This window comes from Vulpes vulpes, chromosome 3, assembly GCF_048418805.1.
Source record: "Vulpes vulpes isolate BD-2025 chromosome 3, VulVul3, whole genome shotgun sequence".
Classification (NCBI taxonomy): Eukaryota; Metazoa; Chordata; class Mammalia; order Carnivora; family Canidae; genus Vulpes; species Vulpes vulpes.
Genome location: NC_132782.1, coordinates 148630181 through 148657303, shown reverse-complemented (window position 1 = coordinate 148657303; position 27123 = coordinate 148630181).

Genomic DNA, 27123 nt, shown 5'->3' with positions numbered 1-27123 from the left:
AGGAGTTTGCATATAATAAGTGCCAGATATATTTTAAAAAGAAAGCAGCATGAACATAATTTATATTTATTGTAATACTTAATTGTATAAAATGTAAAACAATAAGCCCAGGAGAAAATAAAACTGAATACTAATAGTTATCTCTGAATGGTATGAGTACAGACTGTATCCTTTGCCTCCTACCTTTACATTTAATTTTGCACTTAAGATAATTAGTATATAAGTGGGATGGAAAAGTCTCCCTAAATTAACAAAAACAAAACAAAAAGAATCTAAAAAAAAAAAAAAAGAAAAGAAAAGGTGTCTCTAGCACAGGTACTGCAAAGCTACATGGACCACCTGTAAAAACATACTGATAATATCGAAACGATGACCAGTTTATAAGAAATTAAGAAACTAGGAATCATACACAGTTTTTCGCTAGAAAAACTAGTTAGTAGTCACTAGTTAGTAGTCTAGTTTTTCACTAGAAGCAGAAGCCTAGATTCAAGAACCACAAGAGAATTCACCCTAGAAGTCTACCTCAGACACTAACCTCCTCCTCTTTTTTTTTTTTTAAGATTTAATTAATTTATTTATTTGAAAGAGAGAGAGTGTGTGTGTGTGTGTGTGCAGAGGGAGAGGGAGAGTATCCGACTCCCAGCTGAACAGGGCGCCCAAGAGGGCCTGATCCCCGGCCCCTGAGATGCGACCTGAGCCGCACGCGCTTAGCCCACCCTGCACCCAGGCATCCCTAACCTCCTCCTCTTTGGAAAGTCCCAGCCTGACTAGAAGGGTTTACTGGGGACCCTACGTGTATGTCTGCCACAGAGCGCTCAAGGAAGTTGTTAAAATGTCCTTTCACTTGCTTTAGTAATAACTGGTTAACAAAATAATAATGATTTTTAATATGCAGCAAAATACCAACAGGTAAAATTTATTGGGTATTGACTTGGGAGAAACCCTATACCAGCAATTCGCAAACATCATTCCTTTTAATTCTCAGCGACACTCAGTGAAGACAGACAATTCCTAGCACCATTTTACGAATATGAAACAATTGAGATGAGAGGGTTTTAAAGTCACTAGTCCCAGGTCACACAGATAATATGTGAGGAGCCATGGCAGGAACCCAAGCTGTCTGCATCTAGAGCCAGAACTCATCCAAATATGAAATGAAATATGATAACAGCCAGGAATACCAACATTAAAAAAAATCATTAAATGAAAAATATCCAGGCTCTTTGGAATCATACCCTTCCCTGCCTTAGCCATTCTCAACGTCTGAGGCATGACTTCACTTTTTCTTTTGTTTGTTAGCTTAGCAAGACAGAATGAAAATTGAAATTCTCCTCAGGAAACACTGTATGATAATATATTGTAATAATCATATTTCCCAGTGTTTCACTATTGATAGATCATGCTTTCTAAAGTCAGACAGGCACAGTATAGAATCCTATTTCTGCCTCAAAATCCCTGGTCAAGTTATAATAGATCACTGATACTCAACTTCGTCATTGGTAAAGTTTTCATAATAATTCATAAGGTTATTATGGATACTAAAATGGAATAATTTAAATGAAAATGCTTAGTTTCATAAATAATTAGTGATATTATTTTTCTGTTTGGTAGAGAGAAGTGACAAGATAAAGTAAAGGGAAAGTTTTTTTTTTTTTTTTTTTTTATAATTTTTTTTTTATTATTTATTTATGATAGTCACAGAGAGAGAGAGAGAGAGGCAGAGACACAGGCAGAGGAAGAAGCAGGCTCCATGCACCGGGAGCCCGACGTGGGACTCGATCCCGGGTCTCCAGGATCGCGCCCTGGGCCAAAGGCAGGCGCCGATCCGCTGCGCCACCCAGGGATCCCCAGGGAAAGTTTTTTTTTTAATATTTTATTTATTTATTCATGAGAGACACAGAGAGTGAGAGGCAGGGACTGAAGCAGGCTCCATGCAGGGAGCCCAATGCGGGATTCGACCCCGAGACCCTGGGGTCATGACCTGAGCCCAAGGCAGACCTCAACCACTGAGCCACCCAGGCGTTCCTATACTTTAAAGGGAAAAGTTCTTATTGTGCTAGAACCCCTCCATAACTGCATACATTTTCTGCCCACAACACTGTAATGAATTCACCTGTTATTCAAAACTATGCAAAATCAATGCTTGTGAGGTTGGATTGTTTTCTATGAAAATCGTGAGTGTAGGTTATTTTATTATTATTATTATTTCTGCATGTGTGGGTTTCTCTTCCCACTCTACCAAGGGATCCGATAGCAGCTGAGTGTCCTACAATGCAACTCAATTCTGACACTATCCCCATAGGAGACTGTTCTACAGATCAGGGGTTCAGTCCCACACAACTCCCACCCAACTTTAGATCCCAATCTCAAGTCCAAGTTAGCACTTGTGTTTCTGACAGACTTGCCGTAGATAGGAGGTTCCCACCACCCCCTCCTTGGGTTTGATTAATTTACTAGAGCACCTCACAGAACTCAGAAACATGTTACTTATTAGATTATAACAAGGACTTAACTCAGGGATGGATAGATGGAGGAGATGCATAGGGAAGGTGTGTGGGGAGGAGTGCCAAGCTTCCATAATCTCTCTGGGTGCACCACTCACCCCAAAACTCCATGTATCTGCCAACCCAGAAACTCCTCGAACTCACTCCTTTTGGGGGTTTATGGGGGCTTCATTACGCAGGCTTGATTGATTTAATCATTTGCTATCAGTGATTGATTGAACCTCCAGCCTCTCCACCTGAAGGTCAGGAGGGCGGGAAGGAAATTGCAGGCCTCTAAACAGGTTGTTGGCTCCTGTGGCAACCAACCCCCATCCCTAGGTACGTCCCAAAAGTTCTCTCATCAAACATACTCAGGTGTGAATGAAAGGGGCTCACTCATCGTGACTATCAAGATACCTTTATACCTCTTATCACTTGGGAGATTTTCAAGAGTTTTAGGACCTTTGTGCCAGAAACAGCGACAAGGACCAAATATATATTTTTTATGCATTTCCTATTATAAATCACAAGATCACACACACGTATACAACTACACTCATAATATGTACATTGTATGCATGTGTATGTGCACGTGTATGTTTCTAATCACTATGTAAACTCTCTGAGATCATTATAGAGAAAAATGTTATTCCAAAATATTAAGTTTAGGTGGCTGAAAACACGTTCCATGGGGGAAAAAAAAAGTCTGCAATACTGAACAAAAATAAAAATCTGTGAAAACAGTGGATTCAGAAAATAAAGAGGAATGGTAAAAGGCTCCCAAATGTGATGAGGGGGAAAAGGACCCTTATCCTGATTGTAGGTTTGTAAGCCTGGGATGGAGAATCTAGACTCCTGGCTATTACATTATTTATCAAAATAAACTCAAATGACAGTTAAACAGCTTGATCAATTAATACCCAAGTGGATCAGTTTAGGGGACAATAATCACTTCTAAATCACCCCAAAAATTCATTCACTTGGTTGAATACTTAATGAGGCCCACCAGATGACTCAGGCTTATGTAATCATATGTAGGGTATTTTACATTTTCTCCAGGAAACAGAATTAAGTATAGTTTATTTTCTACTTCCTGAGCCATCTTCCATCTTTTTTCCCTTCATCTTATTAATTTTTTTAGTTTTCCCCTTGTGAATTATGATCGCGTTTATGGATCAGTTGTGTGTGTAGGTGTGGGTGTGTGCTCCTTCTGTTTGTGTAAGGTATGGGAAGTGGTGATGTTAGTGGGGAAATAAAGACATTTTTGAAATCTTTGACTTTTGTTTTCAGATTGACCCTACGTAATATTGGTGCGACCCTATCTTTACAAATGAAGCGATTCGGATTCTTAATTTGTTTTTGAAATTCAAATCCAACAAAATAATTGCAGTAATAATAATAATTGCTATAAAAATTCTATATTAATTGTATTATTAACAGAATATTAAAAATAACTAGTGATTTTAAAACACCTGTTTTAGTAACAGCTCACAAACTCTAAACACGCTGAGTTATCTTTATTACACAGCTTAATAAAATGCTGCTGAAACCATAGGATATGGTAATCTCCATCATGGTTTATTGCACAGGAAACACCGTAGGAGATAGGCTTATAAATAAATGTGAAGCATAAAATACTGATAAGCAAATGACTAAATGACTTAGATTTAAACATTTTTAGCATGTTTTGAAACTTTCCCACTGGAAATCAAGGACTGAGTAAAAACAAATGAAGAAAACAAAAGTTACATCAAGGCATCTTGGAATAAAAATATTACTGACTTTGTTCATGCACCATTGCTCAGATGGCAAATAGAAACCTGCAGCCCTTGGCTATATTTTACTTTTCTGAAATTTAAAACACCTGAAGATAAAGTATTTTGAATTAAGAACCATGTGGTATGAGCATGAGAGATTGTAAAGTAGAAAATAAGTAACAGAGTTTATAGTGGGGTGAGGAAAATCCAGCAAAGGAAAAAAAAATCTCACAGAAGACTGCACAATCCTAATAAATTGAAAGTGCTTCAACTTACAGTATTAGAAAATTGACTGCAAGTGTGGTAATTGATATGTAGCTTATAGGAAATGGTGAAACAACAGACAACTAGCATGGGGCAGTTTGTTTCCAGGAGCAGTTTTTAATACCAGGTTCTCTAACCAGGGCTATATTTTATAGTAAGTGGTAAGAAGGGTGCAGAGATTCAAAAAATGAAAGGGGAAGAGGTTATGATTAATGGGGGAAAACTATCCAGGTTGCAGTTATCTCAGAAACACCTTTCTAGCTCAAAGTTAGAAAGTTATATACAATCTGGGGGTGGGGGTGGGGGGATGAAACAAAACAAAACAAAACCACATAATAATATTGCTGACTATCAAAACTGTGAAGAGCCTGACACTTAATTTTACTTGCTGGCTTACAAGATATATTGCCGCGATTTCATGAATGCCAGGAAAAGACATGAGACTCTTGGGTTAGAGACAATAGAGAGTTCCTGCTCTCAGCGTTAGTAGGAGCCAGAGTACCAGTATTTCCTTGCACCTCTTGTGCAAGCTCCAATTCCCCTAAGGAAACAAGAGGGCCAGGTTATGTGTGCACACGCACACAGCGTGTTTGCATCACAGCTGAGGGATTCTAAGCTAAAGGCAACCCAATCTTCATATTGAGCTTGCAGCAAACCTGCTAACACTTTGCTCCAGAGGAAGATGTCATCTTTATTTTACGGACAGTAAATATATCTTTTCTTTTATCATGCAGGAGAAACTATCTTTTTTTTTAAAGATTTTATTTATTTAAGAGAAAGAGAGCATAAGTAGGGGGAAAGTGGCAGAGGGAGAAGGAAGGAGAGCGAGAGAGAGAGAGAGAGAGAGAGAGAGAGAAACAGACTCCCCTCTCCCCCACCCCCCAAGGATATATATAATTATATATATAGCATAAAGTGTATATATATAGCATATATATAATCATATATATAGCATAAGGTATTAAGAGAATACATAACATCATGAGAAAGTCACGTTTTCCACATTTTTGGTGTGACAGATGCATGAACAAGAAAAAAACCATCAGGAGATATCCATGTGCCCTAAAATATTGGCCAATGATAAGATGCAAGATTGAAAATAAAAAGAAAATAATAGGAATTTGGGTTGAAAAAGAGGAAAAGAGACATTTCAATCCATAATATATAACCATATATAACCAGGAAAAAGAAAACAGATGAAGACCAATTAAGTTCTCTTTGTTTACCAGTTCCTACTACGGAAATTGTAGGAGTTATTATTTTAAAAACAACATAGTGTGGCAGTGTATTTGTTATATTTCGACCTACATTTATATTCAAATGAAATGTTTAATCAGCTAGACTCTGAGTTTCATAGAATGGCTTCAAAATTCTCAACCGGTCCTTTAGCTATATTTTAACTATTTAACAAAAAGAGTCATTTAATCACGAATGGTGCTAGCCAGTGTTCTAGATGTTGGCAAATAAGAAGTCTGTGTTTTTATTGAGCTTACATTTTAGTGGGGGGAAGACAGACAACAAACAGATCACCAGATATGGGATATATTTTCAAATGATTAAAGCCTTATGAAGAAAAACACATCAGGCTAATGGAAAAAGACAGTGAATAACTTTAAAATAACTTTAAATGGGGTATTCATGCAAAGCCCTTATGAGAAAGTGTCTTGGGCAATAATATGGATAAAATATCTTTCTAAAGTACTTACCTAATGAATTGGTTTAGGTAACCTCAGGGAGAAATGTCTATTGTAGGTGGGTCACACAATCACTTCTACAAAGATGTGTTGATGGGTGTTTTTTTAGGAGCAGTGACAATACAAACTATTGTACTAAGATAGGGGATTGTGATTTTAACTAGAAATAATGATCATTTTTCCAGGTACCATGGCTTTTGTGATTGGTCTTTGGATGCCAGGTTTTGTTTTGTTCCAAGCCACAGATCCCACTTATGCATCTTCTGAGTTGCCTTATCACTGCACGTAAAGGCAATTCTTATCGCTCATCCTTCTGTGCGTGGTCAGAAATGAGGATCACTTTATAATGTAGACTCTATGCTCTGGGGAATCCTGCTTCCCAACTTCCATGTAGTCTTCGTGAAACTTGCTAGTTCTAATGAAATGACCCAGAATACTAAAAATGGTCCTGACATCTATCTCTCGATATGTATATAACCTGGCAGCCTTTGTGAGGGATTGAATTCACTTTCAATTAGGTTTCCAAATAGCTGAGATGACAAAGAATGACATCAGGGGTCCTCAAAAGACACTGTGGTAATTTTAACAGAGTAGGCCAGATTGATTAAGTGGGCTTAGAATTTAAGAGGACCAAACAGGAGCTTGCTTAATCACCCCTTGGACCCAGCCCCTATAGAGAAGTAGCATGATTTGTAAAGTAACACTTGATTATAGATTAATTTTTTTTCGTCTATTTTAGCTTTAGGGCAGTAATTTTATCTTGTTTTTGACTGCATTTCCAGTATCTAGCACAACCTGGCACAAAGTAGACATTTAATGAATATTTGCGAAATAAATTATTTAATTCCATAAACTTTCAATATTCAAATATTTGAATAAATTTTTAGGCACAATATTCAAATTTCTTCTCTTTTATTTTGTGATGATACAAAAATAAGAATTGCAAAGCTGTGAAAAGTAATGCTAGGCCACTTGTAATTATTTTTTTTGCTCAAGTAGGTTAGAATTGTGAAAGAAAGGAAAAGAAGGGAGGAAAGAGGGAAGGAAGGAGGGAGGAAAGAGAGAAAAGAAAAAAGAGAAAAAGAGAAAGGGAGGAGGGAGGGAAGGAAAAACACAACATAAAGGGAGTTGCTCAGCAACATATTCACAAGCTTTAAAAAACTAAATAAGCAAACTAAAAATGAAATGACTACTGGTACAATTTTGAAATTAGAAAGTAGGTCGCAATATGATATTATGATATAATAGTTGAAAAACAAGAATAGATATATAAATTGCAATTTTTTTCAAATGCTGTTTGGCAATATTACCAATATTACTTTTTATTACTCTCCTGGGTTCCTACAAAATTCTGAAAAGTTAGATACCATTACTTCAATGGGCTGGATATAGAGGAGGCTGGTTATGATATTGACTTTGCAACCAAAGTTGGTTTTGGTCCCAATTCTGACACTTTCTGGCTGGTAACTTTGGACAAGAAACTTAACCTCTCTAAGCCTCAGATTTCATAGTATTAAAATAAGGCTAGCTATAAGCTAACTCAGAGTCTTGTTGTGAATACTAAATGTGTTAATTCATATAATGCTTAGCTGATTACTACCCTACTGAGCAATAATTGGCATTTGTTATTGTTATAGGGAATATTCTAGGCAGATACATAACAAAAATTGTAGAATTAATAAAATGGTTCTTCATTGGTGTTACATCACTGAAGGACTCTAGGGCCTGTGGAACAGTAGGTTAGAGGACATTAACATTTGGGGACCAATGTCACCACTGTCTGGTCTTATTAACTTGATTGTGCATTAACATCAGTTCCAAAGTTAAATCAAAGAGTTAACAAATATAAGTTCAGGGGAAAGGAATTGACAAGCTTTATGCGCTTGCTATGTATCAGACTCCATTCAAGTTACATGACAAATGCTATCTCAATTTATTTCTCATATTGACCCATTTGCCCTGTTTTCTAGAGACAAAAAATATAATCGAGAGAGATAATCAACTCACCCAAGATCATGTATATGGTTAACGGAAGACTGGGATTTGAAACTAGAGACATCTAGCTCAAAAACACATTCTCTTTACACTCTGACATGCTGACCTCTATGCCTTGGATTCAGCGGATTTTACTCTAATTCTGAAACATCTGTCTCAGGGATGAGAAATCAAGTGGAACTGATTGTTTGATGCCCAGAAAGCAGCAAAATACATATGGTGAAATGCAGATGTGATCCAAATTCCCAAAGTATTCATTTTTTACCCAAGTAAAATTATGTATTTTTAATATCTTATTTTAAGACCAGGTATTTATTTTCATAGTAAAGCCTTATTTTATGTCCTCTACAGAAGAATATCAGGTATCTGTGGTATTCTGCAAGGCTAAGGAGGAAGTCTATCAGGCATTGCCTATTGGACTGGGAATAACGCAATACTATCCCAAAGTCAAGAGAATTAACCTTGCAAGGTTTTTAAAATGGCTTGTGGATCCAAAACAATGGCCTCTTACACCTACCTTTTTAAAATTGTGCACGTTATGACTGTGCATGAATAAAAAACTCCGAGACAGCTTAAGAATATAGTGAATCTGCAAATTATATATTGGGGTATCTGAGAACTCAAACACAGCAACGAAGCCAGATCTCAACTGGAAGGACTCAATTAGTATATGAAAAATACTCAGAAATCCACTTTTTTTAAAAAAAAAATCTGCTTCTGTGATATTGTGGAATAGCTTTCTCTCTTTCTGTGTCCACATTGTGAAATATAGCTACGTAAAGTACCTACGCATATCTTATATTTTGGATATAAAGTCTAGGCACTCACTTGCTGTCTCTGAATTCTAACTCCAAATTACGGAGAAAGAAAATCTGAGTAGTCCCCTATAGACCAAGAAATCAGTCATAAAATTCAAGCTCATTTTGGGGGGAAAGGAACACTGTCATGGAAGAGAAGATAGCCCCTTCTATGGAAAGCAGCTAACTTCTCTAGAACACATATGTATATCAAATATTTTACATATAAATTCAGGCAACTCACTACCCATGCACAGACTTAGATTTTTGAATATTACTTTTTTAAAAAACGGTTCTAGATACCAAAATCTTCTCCTAGCCCCTGCCATTTTTCCCCCCAGTGGGTTTGTGTGTATGTTAATGGTGTGGGAATCATTTTGCTTCATTTTGCAGAAGTGGAGTATGTTGCCTTAAACAGCAGCTGGATCATTTTCTATACGTAAACATAGAGTCAGTTTACTGAACTAAAGAGAATTGGGGCTAGACGAGGGAAAAGAGAGGTAAAGAATATGTCCAGGAAGATATATTGTGTGTAATCACTTGAGCTTTCGTGGCAGATGGGGGCTCAATAAACAATAATGCTTTAATAATATTTGCACCCTGTGCAATTCTATGCTGGCTCCACCTTGCCTTTGCCTTTGCTGTGGTCAGCACATATCTGTCTTTGCAATGTAAAGTCAAAGGTGCCAGCTGTAGTGAAAGGAAGACTGTGGTGTAGATGCCTCTCTATTAAGAACCAAGCAATGACATCTACACTTTTATATATGCTTGCTGACAGGCATTTATGATAATGACTTGCAAAGTTTGCTGACCCTGGTTTGACTCGATCTGTTCATTTCTGATTTATTCATTCCCATTAGAGTGTTTGTTTACGGATGCAAATATTACTGTTAAAGAGAACACTAAAATTGTCTTGTTTTGTTTTGAAAAATAAAGTCCTAGTAAATGCCGGACATTTTTTAAGTCGATAGACTTTTATTTTCTTAGGTAATTATTTTGTGAGCCTTAAAATCTAGATACTAAGCTACCAAGATGTAAATATTTTTCAGATTAAAAACAAACCATGCTTTTTAATGGTATACCTATCATTGTAGCAAATCTAACTTTATGGGGAGAATGCTCTTAATTTATTCAAGTGATTACTTTTACTGACCCATAGATTCATATTAATAAGCAGTATAGTATAGTTTATAACTTTTCTAAACAAAAAATAGATTTTTTATTTATTTACTTTTTAGTTCTAAAGAAATATATGTACCTAAAACGTATTCAGCAAAAAGATTGAAATGAGAATTTATGTAATTTATGGTAGAAATTTAGAACAATACAATGGTTAGGGTTTAGGCCTTCACTTAGCTCTACTTTGTACTATAAGTTGCTTAAATTTCTTGGCATCATTTCTCCAACTGTAAAATGACAAATAGTTTTGTGAGAATTTACAGTGTTTAGCACAGGACGCCTGTGTGGCTCAGTGGTTGAACATCTGCCTTGGGCTCAGGATGTGACCCCAGGGTCCTGGGATCGAGTCCCACATTGGGCTCCCTGCATGGAGCCTGCTTCTCCACCTGCCTGTGTCTCTGCCTCTCTCTCTGTGTCTCTAATGAATAAATAAATGAAATCCTTAAATAATAAAAATTTAAAAATAAAGGGTTTAGCACATAGCGGACAAAAACTATCTTATATATTTTCTATTGTTAATAGCATTAATAATGATGATAGTAATAATTGAAAATTAGAGTATTAACTAACAATTAGTGATAAATTGATATTATGTAATTTAGTAATATTAAATATTACTAAATATTAATTTAGTAATGAACTAAAAAGAAAGTGATAATACATTTTAAAAATAGAATAATATGATACTATTTCATAAATACATCTATTTCTAAATGCATCTCATTGCCCACCTCCCATCCCCAAATTATGCGATGACTATGACTAGAATCTGAAATAAGAACATTTATCTTCTGTTAATAATAATGCCTATGGTTTGAATAAATAAGCAAACAAAAACATCACCTTTACAACACAGGACATTTAGAAGTCCTAAAGACTTCTAGTGAAATTAACTTTGAGTGAGAATAACAAGTAAATTTGGTCTTATATAAACCTACAGATCTCAGAAGATAAGAAAACATATTTCAAATTACACACAATAAAATACTATTTAAAAATAGATTTTTATACCTCAAAGAGATTTAAGAGTCACTTACAATTAAATTTTATAAATAGCTGAAAGAAGAAAGTAAAGAGAAAAGAGAATGCCATTCTCTACAGGAAGGATAAAAATGAACTGATTTTTGTTTTTTCCTGAAAGAGACATAAGTAAGAACATGAACTAGGAATGATCAAGACTCTAATGAAATGGAGATAAATGATTTACCTGATTAAGAGTTCAAAATAATTGTCATAAAAATGCTCACCATGGTCAGGAGAAGAATTCATGAGCAAAATGAGAATTTTAAAGAAGGGATAGAAAATATAAGAAAATAGCAAATAGAAATCGCAGAGCTGAAGAATACAATAGCTGAACTGAAATTCAATAGAGGGCTTCCGGCACACTAAATGAAGTAGAAGGAAAGACCAGAAAACCCAGAGACAGGGCAGTGGCATCTTTCTAACCATAGGAGCAAAAAGGAAAAATAATAAAAAAATAAGTGAAGATAGCTTAAGGGCAAATATTAACAGACCTGAACGGAGAAGTAGATAGCAGTCAATAATTGTGAGGAAGTTCAATACCCCACTTTTAACAATGGGTATATCATCCGGAAAGCAAATCAATAAGAAAGCATTGGATTAATTACATGTTAGACCCACTGGACATAACAGATATTTACAGACTATTCCATCCAAAAGCAGCAGAATATACTATTCTCAAGAGCACATGGACAACTCTTCAGTATAAAACATATTTTAGGCACAAAACAAGTCTAACAAATTTAAGAATATTAAAATCATATATCAAACATCTTTTCCCATTGCAATGGTGTGAAACTAGATATCAATTACAAGACGAAAATTGGAAAATTCAGTAAGTGGATATGAAACAATATGCTAGTGATCAAATAAGGGGAGATGAAACCACATGCTACTGATCAATTACAGGGTCAAAGAAGAAATCAAAAGAGAGATTTTTTCAAAATCTTGAGAAAACTGAGCATGGAAATGCAACATACCAAAACTTACAGGATGCAGAAAAAGTAGTACTCAGAGGAAAGTTCATAGCAAGAAATGCCTACATTAAGGAAAAAGAAAGTTCTCATATAAACAATCTATTTTGATATCTTAAAGAACTGGAAAAAGAACAAACTAAGTCTAGCCTTAGTGGAAGGAAGGAAGTATCAAAGATTGGAATGGAAATAGATGAAATAGAGACTAAAAAAGACCATAGAAAAATCTTTAGCAGTAGAAAAAGACAATAGAAAAGATCAAGTAAGAGCTGGCTTTTTCAAAAGATAAAATCAACAAACATTTAGAAAAACTCACAAAGAAAAAGTGAAAGGACTCAAAATCAGAGATGAAAAGGGAGACATTATAACTGATACCATGGAAATACAATGTATTTAAAAGACTACTCTGAATAATTATATACCAACAAACTAGATTGCTGGAAGAAATGGATAAATTCCTAGAAACATACAAGCAACAAAGACAGAATTATGAGGCAATAGAAAATCTGATCATAAACTTCCAATAAAATTCCAGGACCATATGGTTTCACCAACGAATTTATCCAACTTAAAGAATCCATATCAATCCTCTCAAACTCTTCCAAGTTTGAGGACGAGGAAGGAACTCATTTTATGAGGCCAACATTAACCCTGATACCAAAACCAGACCATGACATTAGAAGAAAAAAAAATTACAGGCCAATATTCCTAATGAACATAGATGCAAAAATCCTCAACAAAATATCAACAAACCAAATTCAACAATTAAAAGGATCAATTAAAACACAAAAGGTAAAACCTCTCACCAAGTCATCATATAGGGAGCATATCTCAACATAGCAAAGGCCATATATGGCAAGCCCACAGCTAACATCATCATTTTAATGGTGAAAAGCTGAGAACTTTGTCTCTAAGAACAGGAATGAAACAATGTGCCCATTCTTTCCACTCTTATTTAACAGAGATTAGAGGCTCTAGGCAGAATAATTAGGCAAGAAAAACTAAAAAAAAGACATCCAAATCATAAAAGAAGGCATAAACTGTCTCTATTTGCAGATAACATGACATTATATGTAGAAAGCCCAAAGTTGCCACAAAAAATTGTTAAAACTAATAGACAAAATCAGTAAAGTTGCAGGATATAAAATTAATTTACAAATATTAGTTGCATTGCTATACATTAATAAAAACTATCAGAGAAATTAAGAAAATAATCCAATAAAATAGCTAGGAGTAAATTTAATCAAGCAGACAGAAGATCTGTTCACTGAAAATTGTAAGATTTTTATGAAAGAAATTTAAAAAGATACAAATAAATGGAAGGGTATTCAGTGCTCATGGATTGGAAGAGTTAATATTATTAAAATAGTCATGCTACCAAAAGTTATCTACAGATTCAATACAATCTCTATCAAAATTGTAATAGCACTTCTTACAGCAATAGAACAATCCTAAAATTTTTATGGAACCACAAGAGACCTTAAATAACAAAAGCAATCCTCAGAAAGAACCAAGCTACAGGCATCACATTTCCTGATTTCCAACTACATTACCAAACTGTAATAATGAAAACAGCACGTTATTGGAACAAAAACTGACACATGGATCAATGGAATATAATGCACAGCCTAAAAATCAACCCATGCACATATGGTCAATCAATTTATGATAAAAGAGCCAAGAATATATAATGGGGAAAAGGATAGCCTATTCAGTAAATGGTATGGGGAAAGCTGGAGAGACGCATGCCAAAGAACAAAACTGGACACCTATCTTAAACCACACACAAAAATCAACTCAAAATGGATTGAAGACTCGAACATAAGACCTAAAGCCATAAAGCTCCTAGAAGAAAATACAGGGAGTGTGCTCCTTGACATTAGTCTTGGCGATGACTTTTTGGAATTGACAGGAAAGCAAAGACAGCAAAAGTGAAACCACACAACTGGGACTCCATCAAACAAAAAATAGATTTTAGAGACCCTCTATTATGGTTGTAAAAACCGGTAAACCTGTAACTCTCAAAGATACGTTTGTCCCCAGAGGAAGATCTTCTGAGAAAGTACTTAACATAGGGAACACAGAGCAGAGTGACACATAGACGAACCCCGAGAACATTGCCTGAATGTCCCTTTAGCCACATCTACCCCTTTGACATGTAATTTAAGGAGTCAGTAAATTCTCTCTTTTTAGTTAAAGGTGGATTGAATGAAGCTTTTGTTATTTGCAACTAAGAATGCTAACTGCGATAACTCATGTAAGACCTTAATATTAACTATTTACCCCTTGATTTTTTTCCCTTCTTTTTTTGAGAATAGATATGATTTAAGAGGAAAAATAGAGACACTGTCTAGGTAAACAATCAAGAAGAGTTCAATATAAACCTTTATACAGTCATGACAACTTGATTGATTATGTACAACGCACAGGCATGCTTTTAGACACTTTATACTCACTGTTACTTCCTTTAAGCATCCTGATAAACTCTGCAAGCTTTGTACTAATTGAATAGATACTGGCATTCTAGAGGAAAAATCTGAAATTCACCGAGGGTAAATAATATTGGCAACTCCGCATACCACAGGTCAAGATTCAAACCAGGTCAGTCTGATTCCAAAACGTAATGTTTATTCCCATTAGGCTCCATTATTAATGGGGGAAAGTAAAAATTGCCTAGAAATGATGATATTTTATGAGAAGTATTTAAAACTACACAGATATTAAAAGTTAGTTTTTTAAAACACCGCATGTCTTCACAGATAAGACTGAGATTTAGCCCAGATGGAGAACAGGGCAGTTGTCCTCTGCTGTTTACACTGAGCATTAAAGAGAGGCCTGGCTGTGAATATGTTTTAAGTGGTTTCTCATTAAAATAATATTTGTCATATCTACATCTGCATAATAATTTTAGGTGAACTATATACCATATGGGACTGACCTCACAATGCAGAACGGGATAATCTAATACTTGCTAAATAGAATTTTGCTTGTGCTAGGACTTTTCCAAAGAGCATTCCTAAATTCAATGAAACTAAAATATGTCCATTCTATATTTGTGTTATTTTGAGTATGATAATTAAGAATAAAGATATGTGTTTATATTTCAGCAATGACTCCTGCAAAGAAAGTGTATCAATTACAAATAATTACACTGTCAGTTCCTAACTTAGAAAGAATATTCCACTCTAAACCACCAAGTGTAAATATCAAAATAAAGGAAGTTTTGGAAAACAAAGCATAATGAGAATTTGCTCTATTTCTGTTGTCACTGAAATTAAGGTTACTGTTCTCTTTATATTTACTTTGTATGTGTAACAAGTCAGTCTCTTATTAGCTACAAGAGCTAACATGTTTCAAGCAGATCATTTTACACTGAATTTGGGCTGGGATTGTGTACTTACCTGGAAAGGTTTATGACTTCCATCCTGGTTCAAACATAAAATTGATCCTTGAAGGAAAATTTATAGTTAATCTTGGTTATGTCCTTGAGCTGTCTTCCAGTACACAGGAATGAACCAAGCAAATGAAAGTCACATGTACATGTATAAAATTTGACATGATACTTGTTGAATTACTCAGATTTATGAGATAACTTCCACTGGCCTAACCTTATTCAGTTTAGAGCTCTGAGATAAAGCATTTGCTCCAGGTAAGATTAGAAATTAGCTTACACACCACTATTTCTGTCACCCCCGCCAAATCAACTACAGAAATAAGCTATATTCAAGATCCTCTTATGAATACCTGGGATAAAGTTAGAGGACATTGAAAATGTTTCTTTTTTTTTTTTCAAAGATCACTTTTCGGTTGTTTATTTTTCGGTGAGTTATTGATAAAGGAAGACAAGGCAAACGTTAATTTTTTCTACACGAGGAGAACAATACAATCTTGCCTAGTGTATTGCAATCTATTATCTGGAATGAGACAAGATGGGAGATATGCAGACATCGCCAAAATAAAGATTTCTTTATAAAATGAATATATATATATTCGTGTGCACCTTAAAAATGGCAGTGTAAATTATTGAATCTTTGTATTACATTTGGCTGGTTAGAAAAATAGAAGGATTAAAGGCAAGTGGAAGGCAATTTATGGACGGCTGAAGATTGGCCATTTCTCGCGAGCAAAATAATCCAAATCCTGAATGATCTTGATGGGGAAGTGAAGTTTAAGCAGAACTGAAAGGACAAAATGGAGAATTTTGTTAGAACCATTGGAAATTATGAAGTCTCATTCCTTCTCACAACTGCCTTTCCCCTTCAAAGAGAAGGAAATGACCTGGAGATTATATGATAAGAGTAATATGATGGAGATTAGGTCAAACTGAATTCCGTATGTGACTTTTCAATTTTGGGAAACAGAGGCTGAATGTGTCTGAGTGCTGCACACGATTTCTTTTGGAATCGATGGCAACAAGAAGAGATAATAAATTCTGAGCTTATCCTTGATGTGGTATAAAAACATACTGACACTGCAGGGAAACATGAAAGGACAAGGACCATGAATCCATTACTTTCTAATTGGTTTCACCCTGTGAGTTTTAATTTTTCCCCCTAATTGTTAAGAACTTGGCCACCAAGACAAAGACCTTTTGAGTCTTTATAAGATACATTTCAACTGGTTAACCACAAATAGAATGGGGAAAAAACCTACCATATTTCTCCTTCAGTGTATCTAGCATTGATTTATTGATGTGTTAGGAAGAAAAGTATCCCATAGTTACTATATGACACTTTCTGGGACAACATTTTTATGACAAAAATTCAACTGGTGGGTATATAAAAAATAATGATGAGAGAAATCTGTGCATGGTATAAAGATGTAAGTGTCTTCATAAATCTCTGAGAAGTATAAGTATCTTTGAACAGTAATCAAGGAAGCAATGTACTCTCAAAATGAGCATATAAATAAGGACTTGTACTCATATTTCTAAATCTGGGTTTGATAATCTTTATAATGAAGCCGTCTGAGCCTTGAAATTTTTATAGTTATACCTTCATGAGTACAAACACTCACTTTTATATTTTATTCAGGAGACACTTACTGAACACCAACCATATATAAGGAAATGTGAAAGATTTAAAAAATTGTCTTAATCCCCGCTATCAAAAAATTTTAGTAGCATAGAAGGAGAAATAATATGTGTACTCAAGTCATTACAGAGAAAAAGCGTTGCATCTTAAGTGTCGTAAGATATTAAAGTGCTCTAAGTTTAGTTCTGAGATTTTTTTTTTTAAATGTGCATTGGAATTCAGGAGGTTATGGGCAAGGCCCAGGCATGTTTATTTTAAAAACAAAACAACAACAAAAAAAAAAAAAAAAAAAAAAACCACCTTTTCTTCTCTGCCTGACCTTAAAATATAGGCATTTTTCTGAATTCTTAACTGGGTCTCGTTTTCTTGTCACTGTACGAGTAGTATTACGCTTTCAAAAGTTTTGCATTGTGAGGAAGCGCACATAAAAGTGTGAAGAGGCAGTAGAAAATTAATATGAAGTGATACAGCTTATGGCAAACTAGAGAGACCATTCAAATTCGGTTTCAAACAATCACATTCAGTTTTATAAAAGACATTCTTTGTTCAGACAAAACAAGCCTGTTGACATTTGGCCCAGAACTCAAGAATTGTGATTTTATATTCTCTTTAAACATTACATTCTGTGCCCATTATTTTGATTGGCATATATATTTTCTAATTCGAATATAGCACTAATTATTCAGTACAGAGTTCTTGGTACCTACTATGTATTAAGTTTTATACAAGTTATTGAACATAAGGCGGGTCCAGACCAATATAGACCCTGCACTATTGGAGCTTGAGACCTAGCGATAAATGGTAAATGATTCCATATGAATAATGCTCTGGGGTTGAGGCTGAGACCTAATGTTCTAGTCATAGACATTCCTGTGAGGGAATTGTGTGCAGAGTGAAAGAGCTTGGGTCTTCTGAAGATGATGTGGAAAACTGAGTTTATTTTTAAATGAAAATGAGATGGAGAGTGGAAGGAGAACACCATGGAATACCAGGAGCCACAATTTTCAAGGTGCAATGGAAAGCAGTTGAATGTAAAACCACCCCCCTCCATGCTCTGTGGGAGATCCTCCCTTGCCTACCAAGAGCTTGGGTATCAAGTTACGACGCAGCCTTAGTTTCAGATATTGACAACATGAGACATTTTAAAACGTCATTCTTATTCCCAACTGGTTCCTCTTTTCCAGGAGAATCTAGGCTGTTTGAGGTAATTTGAGGTCCTGTAGTCAAAAGCAATGAGACAGGCAAGAATCCTAAGATGACCCCATAATGTTCACGAAAACATTAATCTAGATCCTCCTATGAAGGGATTTTGCAGATGCGATTTAAGTCCCAACTCAGTAGACTTTAATATAGGGAGATTATCTGTGTGGGTCTGACTTAATCAGTAACCTTTAAAAACAGAGAGTTGTCTTTGGCTAGTTACGTAAGAGAAATCAGAGGTTTGATGGAAGATAAAAGAGAGCATATGTCAAGGACTTCAGAGCGGTCTCTAGCAGTTAGGAACCACCCCCAGTTATCAGCTAGCTAGGAAGCTGCGAACTCAGACTTACAACCACAAAGGAATGAATCCTTGCTTCAAAAATGAGCTGACCATTTCCCCCAGCGCCCCCAGATGAGAACTCAGTCCTGCTGGTGTAGTTTTGGGATGTAGATGAGATTTGCTGAGGTGAGCCCGGAGCTGATGACCAAGAAAGAATTCTTGAGATGTCTTTGGTGCAAAAAGGTGGTTTTATTAAAGCCGGGGGACAGGACCCACGGACAGAAAGAGCTGCTGCACCGGGGTGGTGAGGGGTGGCTGATTATATACTTGGGAATTGGGGGAGGTTTTCTGAACGAATTTTCATGTGCTAAGGAGGACCTACAAGATACCCGAGGCCTTGCCGTTATCAAGGTAAAGTTGTTTTTCACCTTAGCAAGGCATTAACATTAATGCAGTTGGGAGCTTCCTGGAGGAATGTCACATATATGCCCCAGGAATGGGGGGAGTGGGTTGTGGGGTGTCAGGTTGTTTTTCGTCCTCAGCTTGCCTTCTGCTCGCTCATCACCGCTGATATCCTTATTTCCCCTTGTGATATCTTTACCAGAGGATAAAGCGGTTCCAAGTCAGACTTTTGACCCATAATACTATATTTTCCCTTAAGCTATTAAGTTTGTGGTAATTTGTCAGAGGGCAATAGGAAACAGGAAGCATGGGCTCGTTTCACTTTGATCTTTCTATCCTCCTCCTCCTGTGAGTAAGTTGCATCTGGCTTCTCTAGGTATTAGGCAGGAGATAAAGGTGGGTAGGAGAGTGGAGAGGAAAGATGACGTGTTTTTTTTTTTTTTTTTTTAAATGACCCAAGTCCAGGTGCCTTTCCAGACTCACGTGAAAAAGAACCATTCTTTTTTTGCCAAGTGGTTATTACAGCTTGAAAGATGAAATATCCAGCCTTCTGACTTCTGTCGATGAGAAGCAGGCATCGTTTTCTGTGATCATGAATGCCACAAACCCCTGAGGACACATGCCAGCTATTCCCAAGACCTTTCTTACTAATCTATCCTCCCAGTGCCCTAAAGGAATAAGGCGAAGGCTACCTTTCCTTGTCAGAGGCACTTCCAATTTCTATGAGTGATTCTTTGGGTCCCACTCATATTACTGGGGAATGGAGCATTACCCTTTCCCATGCAGAAGAGAAGAGAAAAGCCAGGACTTGTTCTGCATTCCCATGGATTCCTGTTAACCTCTAGCTTTCTCTTGCATAGGCTAGAATTAGGGGATGACTAGGAATATTGGAAAGATCAGTTTGGTACCTTGTAATATCTTGCAGGGGCATTTCTAGGTGATCTCTCTACAGATTGTTGGGCTACTTACTGCCTATTGTCCTTAGATTTGGAAATTCTATTGTGAGTTAAGAGTAAATCTATCATTTAAAATCCTATACTAATCATTTTTACTGAAATTTTTTACTGAAATTTTTATCATTTAAAATCCTATACTAATCATTTTTACTGAGTAAGATGATCTGATTTAAGTTTTTTAAAGATCACTCTACTTGGTGGTAATGGGATTGAACCTTCAACACAAGTTAGGTGACCTTGAGGGTAATATAGGCCTTGCTATTTAATGAGTGATTCATGGAATAGCAGGATCAACTTACCTGAGACCTTGTAAGAAATGATGAATCTTGGCTCTACATGAACCCACTAAAGTAGAATATATATTCTAACAAGATCCTCTGGTAAATATGTACACTTATTAGAATTTGCAAAGATCTTGGATATGCAGCTATGATAGTTGCTTCAGCTAGGATGATGGGTGTAGAAATGAGGAGGAGGGAATTGATAAAAAATATATTTTTGAGACAGAATTTCCTGATGATTAGATATCTCAAGCTTCAATTTCATGATGGTGGCTCATGACATTTGTGAGAGGAATATGCCTAGTAGAAAGGATGGGTGAGAGTTCCCATGTGGTCACATCGAGTTAAAATAATTAAGAAAACATTTTGGGGCACCTGAGTGACATAGTCCGTTGAGTAACTGACTCTTGATTTCAGCTCGGTTCACAATCTCATGGGTGGTGAGATCAAACCACATGTGGCCCTCTGCGCTCCGCGTGGACTCTGCTTGAGATTCTCTCTCTCCCTTTCCTTCTGTGCTTCCCCTTGCTTGAGCAATCTCTCTCCCTCTCTAAACAAATAAAACCTTAAAAATACATTAAAAATTATAAAGAAAATATCTTAATTGCTATACCCCAACTGCCTATCTCCCATTACTACTACCATTATTATCTTTCTGCTGCATCACTCTCTAGTTTAGAAAGTATGATTAGTTTGACCTGAGTAGGTCATTTATATGGTCTTCCTATTTTTAAAATGAAATATAAGGTCACTTTTCCCAAAAGTGTGATTTTATTGTTTTTTTTCATTATTTGCCAATTTTATCCTGATAGTCATGATTTATTTAATGATAACTCTTTCCCCATAGCTTCTTCTCTTTCATGAGCTAAAATTATCGTCCAAATAAGAGAAATATGTTTTATATCCTCATTTTAAAGAGTGTTAAACTTTTAAACGGAAAACAACCAAGTGATTGTTTAGAAAAAGAAAACAAAGCGAATACAAAAGAAATCACTTCTGTGTCTAACATAATCTTCATTTTCTTTTTGTACAGCTTTCAAAATCAATGGCAACAATACAAAATCAGTCCTATTTCTGAAAGGGTTAGTAGGCAATTTGTGAATACCCATTGGTAGGTGTGGGTAATCATCTCTAATTAGAATATATTAGACAGTACATCTTTTTAATTGCTATGTGTTTTCTGGCGTCCTGGTCAACAAAGAAGAAATACTGATCTAACGCCTAAAGAACACAATACATCACCATTGCTAGGGCAACATCATTGGGAATAAATCCCAAGGCAGACCGTCATAAGGATTTTGTGATTTCCATGATAGCTAAAGTAAAATTAAAAAGTGATTCTCTGAGGTGGGCTACGAAAAGTCTGAAAAATACTATCAAATACCCCTTTGAATGTGCATTACTTTATTAATAATACTGTGTATTTAATGAGTTTTCCTCTATGGGGGTTTCTTTTTGTTTTGAGCTGTATTAAGAATAAAGATGGAAAAACCTGGTTCAAACAACATGGTTATAGTCACTTTTTTTGAAATTTAAAAATAATCAAAAGTAAAAATCCATTTTTTTAAGCCTAGTGCTAAATATTGCAATATCAAACATTTATAGGGGCACTATTCATATTCTAATTTAAAGATGGAGGAAACAAAGGTACAGAGGGGCTAAGTACCTTGCTTAGGGTCATCCTACTAGTAAGTAGCAGAGCAGGAATTTAAACCCAGGCAGTCTGTTTCCTGAACTATATTCTTAACCTTATGTTAAAACTGCCTCAGCTGCATAAGCAAGAAACAAACACAGACATTCTGTACACAAAGCAGATATAGGATCATTTCTCTGTTGTCACAAAAATCTGTTCTCTCTTTTTTGAAGTGTTCAGAGTGATTTGCATGTCACATTAGATAAATTTCCATGATTATATGTCTATCAATCTCTCTCCTTAGCAAGAAACATGTAAACACACACAGTTTGCATGCCTTAAAATTATATAAATGAGTATCTTTGATCATGATTTAATGATTGTAAATAATACTTATATAGCCATTTCCTTGGAGTTTTATCTCTTGATTAGATGCAATAAAAATCTTTGCAAATATTTTTGCTGAATAATTTCCACTATGATAATTTAGTGGGGCTGGGTTAGCAGTGAGAAGAGATAGTAATCTCCAATAGAGTTGACTATAATCTTTTAAACATTTACATTATGTTTACGAGGGCTGCTAAGGCACAAAGCACAGGCTAGCTTAGGGTCATATATATGATAGATGTTAAACAAATCTACTTCCCCAAATATCTACTAACTTTGAGGTAATGGTTTCCTCCTCCAAGTATACAGCGCTTCTCAGTGGGCTCCCTATTAGCACATTTGATGGGGAAATTCTTCATTCTGGATAGCTCTGACATATATTGTAAGACATTTAGCATGTATATCCCCTGGTCACTGCAAGCTGATGATAATTAAAACTGTCCTCACGTTTGCAAATGGCCCTGATGGAGAATAACCAAAGGAATTAGAGGAAAACCATTTCTACCACTTACCTATCCAGTTTCTTCTTCCTCATACACAAGAGACAAATTTGAACACTCCATAGGGGATACTTTAAAAAATGAGGAAAAAGGCTTATTAGATATACTGAGAAAAGACAAAGGGAAGCAAATGATAAAGCCTCCTCTGAAGAAAGGCACTGTGGTTCAGACATGATGGATCTCCCTCATGACAGATGTGGTTGGATAGAGACAGCATATTAATGGCCATATTTGGACTGTGATTTGTTGGCTATAGTGCCCTTTTTTCAAGTAGTTTGTCCTTACAAGTGAAAATTATAGAAAGGGTATATAGTCATGGAGCATCATCCAACGAAGCAAGCTGGACACAACAGCATCCCCACTCTCTGTGAAGACTTCAGGCTTATCACAGTCTCCTTGCTTTGTACATCACAGCTAGTTGGTTGGTCATAGGTTATTTTCTTCTAGCGTTTGAGAGCTTAATTCTTATTAACTGATTCACTTCATTGTACTTGGAGCATAGTGAGTAGCACTTTGAGACATAAATATTTTCATTTGTATTCTGAGAAGTATGATATTATCTCTAATTCAATGTCTCTTTAAAACTAAAACATTAAAAAAACATAAAACATTGAGTCTACAGCTCAATTTAAAATTAAGCATAGTCAATGTGATTCTCAATTTAATTTTTCCTAATGTGAAATCATCCTGTACAGAGCATTTAATGCAATTATCATCTACATAGGTTAAATTAGTCATGGGCCAATACGTCAAATTTTCTTTTGTCATCTTGAACTGTTATTGGAATTTACCTAACTTTTCACAGATTCTAAGCTCACAGTAATCAGGAACTGTGTTTTATTTTCCCTTATATTACCCAGGGCCCCTGGCACAAGGGCAGGAATTAGAATATTCAACATATATATTTTACTTGAAATATTTGTATTTCCCTTCAGCTTTTAGACATGATATGCAAGAATTCTCTTCCGTAAAATCTCTTCACTCTTTTGCACTCATTTACAACCAATTATTAAGACATCTACGTTCTGTGTCCGTAAGACGTATAACATTGTGATTCAGCAGCCAGCTTCATTACTTCATTACTTTGGCATTGTCTTTTTTTTTGTTAAACAAACTGCTAAGAGATGAAGTAGTAAGAGTATTAGAAAATACATTATCTGTAGGAGCTATTGTTACTGAGGGCAAAGGGGAAGGGAGTTTATACATTTCTCGGAAATATTAATAATTAAAGGTTCCCTTAAATTAGAGTCACCTTGTAGCTGAAGCCACATCTTGAAAAAAAAGTTTTTGCCATGGCTTCTCTTTGAAGCTCTATTACAACTTAATTGTAAGTGCTATGCCAATTCAAGATGTCTAAAATGTACTTATTGTGATGAGTTGACAAATGGCCATTTTTCAATTATATTAATTTAGCTAAGCTACTGATAATGATGCTGTCAATAAAACTTTTTTTGTTTTCTACATACAAATCACAACTAAATTTGAAACTGCCTTAGAAACTGCTTACTTAAAAAACCAGTATCATTAAAATGCACGAGGGGTATTTTTTGGTAACATCGCCTAATTATTTTAAGTTTTAGAGAATGAAAGTGCTGTCCTGAATATTGAATAAATAAACAGGAATTTTATATTCCTACTGGCTGTTAGGGCTTGCCTTAAGCAAAATTGTGAACGTACTAGAAAGGTCAAAAGGCACCAGTTGCCATTATGAGAACATATGCATCGGTTCTTCAATACTTGTGCTAATGGTTTCTCTGCTTGGGATGGTCTCTGGTTTAAATGTCATTTTCTCGTCCAATTTGCCATGTCATTATCCAAGCTACCATGTCTGTGTCATATGTGCTGAGTCTTTCTGAAGAAACTAATATAATAAACATTAGCTAATGGTTTCACTACATAAATCCATTACCCCGTTACAGGAAACATATTTACTCATAGAGAGAAGCTTAGTGGAAGCCTAACCATTTGTTCTTCCCTTCCTGTTAAATTTCAACAATGACTAGGTAACTGGCACCCTCAATCTCCCTTGTAAAAGAGAACTACCAGAAACAGGGTCCTTTCCACAGTTGGTCAGGTTCTTTGTCACCTATCTAGGGTGCCATGCTACAACGACTGGACTGGGAACCTGCACCCTAGCCAATGATGACCATTCCTAAACTGTCTTGGAACAAGAATGCTGCGTAGAGAGTGGCCAACTGATACAATTAGATGACATCACTTGAGGAATTTGAATATGAAGCAGAGAGAGTAAGGGGGAACCATAATAAAAGCCAATGGAAGGAAAGAATAGCCATAGAAGCAAAAATGAAGAAAGGAGAACGAGTGAATTACCTTCGCCAAGTCCCTGGAGTAGGACTATTAGATGTTTTCTGTTGAAAGAAAAATCAGCTGACTAGGTCACTAAGGCTGACAACTGGTGCTCCAGAACTAGTGCTGCATCCTCAATGGCAGAGTGTACTGATCGTATTTTTCCGTCGTGACACTTTCTTGGGTTCCCTTCTTTCCATGTAGCTTTATAATAAAACCCTTTTATATGAGGTACTTCTGCATCACTATTCCATTGTAATCTGTAAAATCTCAGCTAATAAAATTCTTCCAACTGCTTCTTTCACCATTCCGTAGGTTTTATAGTATTATCTCTGCAAATGCATATAATTTTATACCAGAGCTCATGAGAGTCTGGCTGGATAACTGGGGTTGTTGCCTCTACTCACTTTATCTTTAATTTATAGTTCCAAAGTCCTGGTGCTTTGGACTGAGGCTTGTGCTTGTTTGTTTTAACCTAATGTTAATTAACCTAGTGCACACGTATAGAAACATCGCATCTATTAAATACTGCTCTTATCTTTATTCTTGTTTCTGAATCTCCATTTGTATCAGTAATACTTAGTAAATTCTTGAGAAATATAGAATGTGATTTTTACTTCCTTCAGAAGGAGAAATTTTCACCCATATCCACATGGCACTCAGCTTAAGTGTGTACTGTACATTTTTAAAAAATATTTATTTATTTATTTATTTGAGAGAGAGGGAGGGAGAGAGTGAGGGGAAGAGCAGGAGAGAGAGAGAATCCTCAAGCAGACTCCCCACTGAGTGCAGAGCCCCACCATGCTGGGCTCAATCCCAGGACCCTGAGATCATGACGTGAGCCGAAATCAAATGTTGGTGGCCTAACCGGCCGAGTCACCCAAGGACCCCCTGGGTACTATACTGTCTGAGGGCTTTCTCTGACTTGAGGAGTATACTCAGTCCCCTACATGCAGCATGTGGAAGTATAGGAAACAGGACATACCCCGGAGCAGCTCTCAACAAATGATGAATGAGAATTGGCAAATAGATGCACCGTCTTCCTTGGCCTCTCGGGTGGAATAATTTTCCACTCAGGTGCAATAATTTAGATAGATAGATAGATAGATAGATGATAGATAGATGATAGATAGATAGATAGATAGATAGATAGATAGATAGATAGATGATAGATAGATGATAGATAGATAGAGAGAAATGGAGATAGTTTCCCGGATGTTCCCAGTGAAACGGAGTCCTACTTGCTGAAAAAATGATATTTGCTTACTAATACCCTGATTTTCTTATCTTTCTTGTCTTCTTTCCTCATTACCCTGCTGCTACTTTCTAGAATTGCCTCAAATATTTGTCTCAGGATCTGTTTCTGGGGAACCCAACTTATGATACTTACTCCATTCCAATGTCATTTTATAGTTGGAGCTTAGGCGAAGCTCCCATATATAAATTTTATATCATTTTCCTATTTTAAGAGTAACAAGTACATCTCCTTCAGATAGTCTAAAATGAAAAGATGCAGTTGGCAACTTGTAGACTCTCTCTCACATACAAGCAAGCACCTTTCAACACTAGTTTCACTGAAGTATAAATACATGCAAAGATACATCTTAACATTTGCTTTTCTGTACTTTATTAAAGTTAAATTAGAATATGTATTTTCTAATTTAGGTTATCTATAGAAAGGACATCCTAGCGGGGTAACTCACAGCTCTGCCTACTCCAATTGTTTCAGTAACTTAAAAAAAAAATATGTATGTATAGTTCCAACGTCCTAGAACTTGTCATTGAGCAAGTGTTAAGTGACATGTTTTTCTTATAAGAATATATAAGGAAGAGAATTTATGAATCTGGAATAGGTTACAAGTGTTTATAATGACGACTTCAAAATTATGTTGAAGTACATGGTAAGCTATTTTGTGAGAATGATTTGTAATTATATATTTTATCAACTTTATTGAGAAATAAATGTCATATAAGAAGCTGT